The following is an 8,267-nucleotide window of genomic DNA, read 5'->3' on the forward strand; positions in this document are numbered from 1 at the left end:
AATGGAAGAAGAGATGAAGGAAAGAAAGCTTATGATGATGGACAAGAGTGAACACGCCACTTAGAGTGTGGATTCTCCAAGATAAGTGAGGGCCGCCACTTGAAGAGCTCTCACTCTCACAAGATAAGACATAAGCTAGGAGAACTCAAGTCTCACACAATTTGTGCAGAGTTTTTCTTTTATTTCAAAATTCAACATCAAAAGAGTAAGGCACCCTATTTATAGGAATGGATGCCTTGGAAAACAAGAGGAGCAAGGGTGGGATGGTAAAAGAGTGAGGGGCGACCTTTAGGGTTTGACTAAGTCAAGACCACACCCTAGGCTTGTTCTTCTAGAAGCTAGGTCAACTTTCCTAAACCTAGATGTCTTCTCTTGAAAAAGTGGGTTTGAAACAAGCCCATTTCACTAAGAACACTCCCTTTAATGCTATATGAACCTACTCTATCCTATCTTGCTATTTAGACCCCTAGAGTGAGCCCAAATTATTTACAACATATTTTATTTTTAAGAAGACCAGAAGAAAGAACATTTGGTGTTCTGGTCTATGCCCAATTCTTCCTTTGGTGAGGTCCATTAGATCTTTAGTGGGGTCTTCACTTGATTGTTGAGGTGATTGCTCATAATGTGAATGGTCTCCTAGGTCCTTGGTCATCTTCTTATCTACTTGGATTGTATCATGCCCCCCAAGTTTGAGAGAATTTGATCTCGAATTTAGAACTCATGCAGATACATATAAGATATCGCAAGGTGTGAAATGTGAAGTAAACTTATGTTCCTTAAGTTTGGGGAGTTCAACAGGGGAAGCTCTACATACAAGCCATGTTGGAAAAAAATATTTGGGGATGAAAGGACTTTTTGATGAAAATCCTCTTAGAAGGTGAGAACCTTTAAAAGATGTTTGAATTTCATCCCAAAACTTCTTTATCCAATATGTCAAGTATTGAGATTTATTAGGTAATGAAAAAGACAAGGAAGAAGAACACCTTGGAGGTGCAGTTTGCAAGCCAACATGGGTTAACATGATTGTTTTTGCAGTGTAAGGTGATATATTGTGACTAGAGTTATCTTTTCTTTCTTTATCTTTTTCATTTTCTCTTTTGTTTTTCATTTTTATTTGGTCCTCATGAACTTCTTTGGTAAAGAGGGGTTTTAAGATAACCTTGTGTCCTTGGAAGTTAAAAGTCATTTTGTTGGTTAGGCCATCATGTAGAACTTGTCTATCATATTGCAAAGGTCTTCCCAAAAGAATATGAATTGCTTCCATTGACACAACATCACATAAAACCTCATATTGATATTTTTCTATAGAAAAAGTTATGAGAATTTGTTTATTAACCATGATTTCACCCTCTTTACTAAGCCATTGGAGCTTGTAGGGCTTTGCATGAGAGATGGTGGGTAACCCAAGTTTTTTCACCACTCTTGTACTTGCCACATTAGTGCAACTACCCCCCATTTATTATCACGGAACATAACTTGTTGTTGATAAGGCAACGAGTGTGGAAAATATTTTCTCTTTGGGTGTCATCCAAAGGTTTTGGAATTGTTTCCAGCATTCGCCTTATCACCAATAAGTCACCTTCACAAGGTATCTCACATTCATTCTCACTTTGGCTTTTTGAAGAGGTAGGGGATCTAAACCTTATGGTTCGGGAACTATGGTCACTCACAACAACCCCCCCTTTTACCATCATGGTTGTTTTGGATGGACAATTTGCAGCTATGTGCCTAAAACCTAAACATTTAAAACATTTTTGGTTTGAGGTTTTGGTGGGTGACCTAGGAGTAGAAGGTTTATCTTTATAATTTATGATATGGGGTGGTTTCTTTTGAGAAATTGGAAGGAGATTCTTGGTTTTGAAGTTTGTGTTTGTCCTTACAAGATGATTTGTAAAAGCCATCATTATGAATATTTTTAAGAGAATTTTTCTTCAAAACTTGTGATTCAAACTTGATGGCTAGGTGAACCAATTTTTCCAAAGAAGTATACTCATATAATTCTACAACATCTTGTATTTCTCATCGTAATCCACTCACAAATCTAGCAATCTTTGACTCTTCACTTTCATGCATATTAATTTTAGTCAAAGTTACTTCTAAATCTTTGAAATACTCGTCTACACTCCTAGATCCTTGTTGAAGTCATTGGTTGAAGATGAAGCTTTGATGATTCAAAATATGTACTGACCCGTCCTCGGGCGATGACCAAAGTAAACACTTGATGGGACCCATTAGGGGCGTAATGAGGTGAGAAAGGGAGTCGGCCTCGGGCGCTGACCGACCTCGGGCGTTGACCGGCCTCGGGCGTGGATTGGGTTCAAACCAAGAAGCGCTTGCATTCGAGTGGTGCCACCCCCTGATACCCATGGGTAGGAACGACCGTGGAGGAGGCGACATCGTAGGAGGCGTGGAGGCCTCGGGCCTTAGTATCCCAAAGAATAATACTAGAGGAAAGGGTGGCTTTCAAGCCACACCCCCGGTACCATAGTGGAGGGGTCCACCTCACGGCGTATCCATGCATGAGGTGTGAGCACGCGGTGGTACGCACCACCGTTGGAGGACCACTAGGACAAAAACAACCTCAGAGAGGGCCACGTCCCAGGGGTAATCTGCGTGCATGGCACATGAGGAAGGCATAAATACCCTCAGGGCGAGTGACTAAGAAGCTTGGGCGCATGAGTTGGCGTCCACGCAGTCACCCCCCGCGCAGGAGGCACTTCATGAAGGGAGTCTTACACGCTGAGATTTCCCTAAGTTGGGTTACAGTGTTGTAGGGCCTCCCGACACAGAGTTACGCTTAAGTCAGGAGGAGACACGTGGCAGAAACACTGAACAGGTATATAAGCTGTCATTGGTGGCAGACTAAGGTACGTTCTATTCATTTTCACTTACACACTGTACGCACAAGTGACTTGGGAATGAGAGAGAATACAGTTGGAATTCAGTTGCGCACCTTCTGAATGCCCTAGTTGCTGTGTTCTGATACGGAGGTGCACAGTGTTTCCTGCCAGTACTGACTTGAGCGTCGGAGTGCAAACGACCGTGAGGGCGCCCTTTGTTCTCTTTGTTTCAGGTATTCACGGTGGCGAGGGGTGAAGGTTTGGAACAAAGAAGAAGGAGTCCTTGATACGCAGGTCTTAGCTACGCACGAAGAACAATTTGGTCAACCGGTAGGAACAAAATCCAAGAAAGATGATTAAAGCTGGGTTGCTGCTTGTAGGTCTTTTGTTATATGGATTTAGAATTTGTTAAATCACTCTTAGTCCAATCTAAAGCTAAAACAATCAAGATCTTTTAAAGAAAACTATTTTTCAAAGTAAGTGAAAAACAACATGTTGTTTCTACGTTTCAATTGGTTGTTTTACACTTGGAGATTTGTAAAGATTTTGAAAAGCTAAAATTGGTTGACTATACAAGTCAAAGCCAAATCAATTGATTGAATCGAGGTTTCAATCGATTGTTTTTTTTAAAAACATAACAAATTTTGTTTTAACTGTCAAAACTGTTTTGGCTTCATATGCATCTGGTTTGGGCTTTGTTTAACTGAAACAAACGAGTATTTTTTTGTGGGTTTATAACTGAGTTTTGAATCTCTAGTAACACATAAATCAGATTATAGAAAATAGCTTCAAAAATTTTCAAAGAGATTGCAAGATTGCTATATGCTTTGCCTTGGTCAAAAGAGTGAAATAGGAGTTGTGTTTTTCTTCTTGTATCAGGTGTAATATTTCCTATTCATTCTTGTATTTCTGTTTATGTTTGAAAACTATAAAGTGTTTTCTATTTTAAATCAGAGGGTATTCTGACTGTGTGTGGTGGTGGTGCATCAAAGAGGGTGTGTAGTCTTGAAGGTATCAAGATAAGCTCTTTGATGTGTTTGTTTTTGAAATATGTTATTGATTACTTAGTGGATTATCCAGAGGTTGTTTTGGGACTGGATGTAGCTCAGGTTATGAGTGAACAAGATGAGACCCGCTTTACTTTCCTCTTCTTTTTCATTTTCTCTTTTGGTTTTCCTTTTAATTTGGTATTGGTTTGCCTCTTTTATCATTATGGTTCTTTTATTTGGACAATTGGCAGCTATGTGCCCAAAACCTAAACATTTAAAACATTTTGTGCTTGAAGTTTTGGTGGGTGACTTAGGGGTAGAGATGGAAGGGTTGTCTTTAGAAACTCTATGGTGAGAAGTGGTTTCGGAAGGAAAAGTTTTCGTAGAAGTTCTGTTTTTATCCTTGCATGAAGATTTGTAGAAGCCATCATTATGAGTATTTTTGAAATTTGTTTGCTACAAATGTTGTGATTCTACCTTGATGGTTAGGGAAACCACTTTCTCTAAAGAAGAGTACTAATATAACTCTACAATATCTTGGATTTCTCTCCTTAAACCACTTAAAAACCTAGTGATCTTTGACTTTTCACTATCATGCATATTAATTTTAGTCAAAGTTGTTTCTAAGTATTTAAAGTATTCATCTATCGGCCTAGGTCCTTGATGAAGCTGTTGGAGCTTCATCAAGAGTTCTTTCCTATGAGGAGGAACAAACCGTGCACGCATGCATAACTTTAAATAACTCCAAGAGATCACGACTGACCTCTTGTTTAGCCTAATGTTCATTACACTTTCTGGCATAGTCTACAAATTCTAGGGAAGCTAACCTAACTTTTTGTTCCTCTTCGACCTCACACACTTTAAAGATTTGTTCCACTTTAGCTTCCCATCCTAAATATGAATTTGGGTCACTATCCCCACTAAAACTAGGTAACTTTACAAAAGGAAAAGTATTCTTTGGTTGAAGTTGGTGTTGATGGCGCCTTTCTTCAAAATTATGCACTCTCCAATCTTGGTCTTCATCTTCATAACTCCCATAGTGCATGTGATGTCTTGTATGGCGTCGAGGCTCCCGCCTCCTTTCTCGGACCATGATTTCTTGGTTGGCTTCTAACCTCTTTATTCTCTCTAGCAGTTGTCTCATCACCTTTACTTTTTGGGCCAAACTTCTTTGGGCTCGGCTAATTCCCCCATAAGACGTGCCTTCTGAATAGATTGAGGCTTGGAAGAGTCCCCGAAAGAGAAATGAGCCATTAAAATTTGCACAAAGAAGACAAACGGTTAGTTAAAACAAACATTTGAAACGTTAACTCACGTGTATCACTCAAGAAAGACAAGCAAGAAAAGTCTTAAATCAAAGAAAGTTAAACCAAAATGGAATTAAGGTGAAGACAAAACTTTGAACAAGAGAAACAAGAAAAGCACGAAAAAGCACAGTACAAAAAGGTAGATTAACGACGATTAAAATCAACATTTAAAGACGGTTCCAGAACCGTCGTTATTGCGGGTGTCGTTAAAAGGTGTGGGTTTTTCACGACGGTTATGGAGCGTCGTTAAAAATAAGACTTATAACGACGGTTGTGGAAACCGTCGTTGTAAAGGCCTTTTAAAGACTGTTCCAAGTGGAACCGTCGTTATATGTAGTGCTTAAAAGAAATTATTTGTTTTTTAAGAAATCTCAAACCTGCATAAAATTTTCAATACCAGAAAATAAAAACATTTCAAATCATAATTTAAATATAAAAATTACATACAACAAATTATAATATTATACAAAAAAGTTTTGCTAATATATGAAAAAATTTGTCATTGTAATGATTTATCTATACTAGAGTGTTATACATGGTTACAAAATACTTTGACCATGTTGTTCTCACATACTCCAATGCTTCTAAATCTAGCGGGTGTTGGTCGTTGAACAATTGTGACATTTGAAATTTTTTGAATTAGTGCATGAGTAATAAATCTCAAATTTTAAAGTGTTTATTGTATTGAGGTATTACCTTATCCCAACCTTTCTTAATTTCAGCTTGCAAAATAATCAACATCCACTACATAACATAATAACCGCACTAATAATTTTCAGGTTGCCTGTTGGACTGCATGTGAAAATAAATGTATTAAATGAATGAGTGAAACACATTAAATTAAGTGAACAAATATACTTTAAATACCTCAAGGTACATCCAAGTGAGTTTTTGTGCGTTTGAAGTTCTCCTCCCACACAACATATTATATCCAGAGTAAGCACTAAAATAATAAGATTTCATGTTAGAATACATAACATTATATAATATATAAGTAATAATAAATGTTAAATGAAACTGTCGTACCTATCTATAATGTTTTTAAAATAGGTATGAGGTTTTTTATGCAAGGAGCAAAACCATGTAGCAGTATGATCTTGAACAGATATGATCAATAGTTGCCAATGACGCCTGTATAACAAATCAGTTAATTAGTTTCTCTTATTTCAATAATTTATTAAAACTTATTTAATAAATAAGAACTTACTCATGGATGTACGGAGCAAAATAAATGTGTTTTTCACCATTCTTTAAGGCAGTGGTGATGTATGTTTGTGTTTCTGACTTCTTGTTTCCAATTGATTGAGTGATTTGAGGGTCTAAAAACCCATATATATTCTGTTTCTCCTCATCAAAGCATAATCCAAAAAGATACCTAAATTTCAATAAGTTAGTACTAATATATGTAATAAATCAAAAGTATAAAGATTTTAATATTTGAACTTACATCATCCATAATTGAAGAATTGTTACATTAATCTCTTGATCTCTGGTTGCAAGGTCCAACAAATCAGACATGTGAACATACAACGGTAGATTACTATGCCTTCCAAAAACATTGGCATCCCATGGAACCTCTAAGACGGTTGTATCTAATTTTGTAGCAACTTCCACCAATGCCGCCACAGGATCATCAATGGAGAATATTTTCTTCTTTCGCAGAGGCAATTTTGTCTTAGGTTCCTGCTACTCATCAACAAACAAACAAATAAGGGCACATTAGCTAGGACATATGTTTTGAATTGGTCTCTTCTTTTAATTACTTTTATTTTAGTTTCCTGAATTTGTGAGATATTGTCATGGTTATTTTTGAAATTAAAAATATGTTAAATGATAAATTCTCTAAATTAAAATTCGTTAATCATTTAGTTTTATTAAAGATTATACAGTGACAATAGATTATAAATAATAACAATAATAAATCATACAAGTTACGAACTAAAATGACAAGAGCCTCAATTTTATTTTATTTTTTTACTTTGAATGCTGAAAACATGTTGTTGAGTGTTGTATTAACTAACTTTGAATTCATATTGATATATACATGTATTAATTATATGAATTGTTGAAAAGTGTTAAGGTAACTTTTTCAAAAATACATCAATATCAGTCCCTATTGGGCAGCCAGCATCCATCTTTGACATATTTATGAATTTCCTTGATTGAATACGACAGTAGGGTAATGATTGAAAATCTCTATTTTTTATATCATTACATTACAATTTTAATATTATTATTTTAATATTTTTTATATCATTTAATTACAAATTTATTTATATATATATATATTTATTTATTTTTAAATTCATCTGATTGTATACAACTTCACAAACTATTATTTTTCTTGTTAGTAAGATGTAACACAAATAAACGGTTCACTTTAATCACAAAACTCCCATCTGTATGTTTTCCACTGTTCCAAATATTCTCGAATTGCGAGCCTCACATTTAAATTAAAATTCATCATTTTATTGTTTTTTTAATTTAAAACATTTGTGATTGATAATATGAAAGGAATGCATTTTTATATATCATGTTGGAGATCCCACATCAACTAGAGATGAGAGTCTTTCATAGTATATAAGTGGGTGCAAACCTCAACCCTATGAGTTGGTTTTATGGGTTGAGTTAGGCTTAAAGTCCACTTCTTAATAATATTTTTAAGAATGAAATTCTGCATGCATATATTTTTTCTTCTTATATTGATATCACTCTCGATTTTACTCAATCATGGAAAAAATGAAATATGCTAACTCCCATAAGTCTCGTAAGAGTAACAACTCTATCAACTATTACATAATGCTCATTGTTTTCCTTTTCATGGCTTTGAAATTAATGAATTTAGGCTAACAATATGAAAGTGATGAAAGAGGTACTATGACAACCAAAGTTTTTTTATATTTTTGTTTTTACAAGAGTTCCTTATACGCGTTTTTCTTGATCTTGAAATTCTCGATTTTTCAGTTTTCGACTTTTGATAAGGGTATCTGCTGATTATACTCCGACATTCAAGTCAGCTTTTGTTTTGAGTGAAAGATGTTAATTTAGGATCAAGATTACATTACCTATGTCCTTATGGTATTCTCCTATTTATAGTTATTGTGTTGGGTCAAATTTCCTTTTAATCATAA

Source organism: Phaseolus vulgaris, chromosome 7 (assembly GCF_000499845.2).
Source record: "Phaseolus vulgaris cultivar G19833 chromosome 7, P. vulgaris v2.0, whole genome shotgun sequence".
NCBI lineage: Eukaryota > Viridiplantae > Streptophyta > Magnoliopsida > Fabales > Fabaceae > Phaseolus > Phaseolus vulgaris.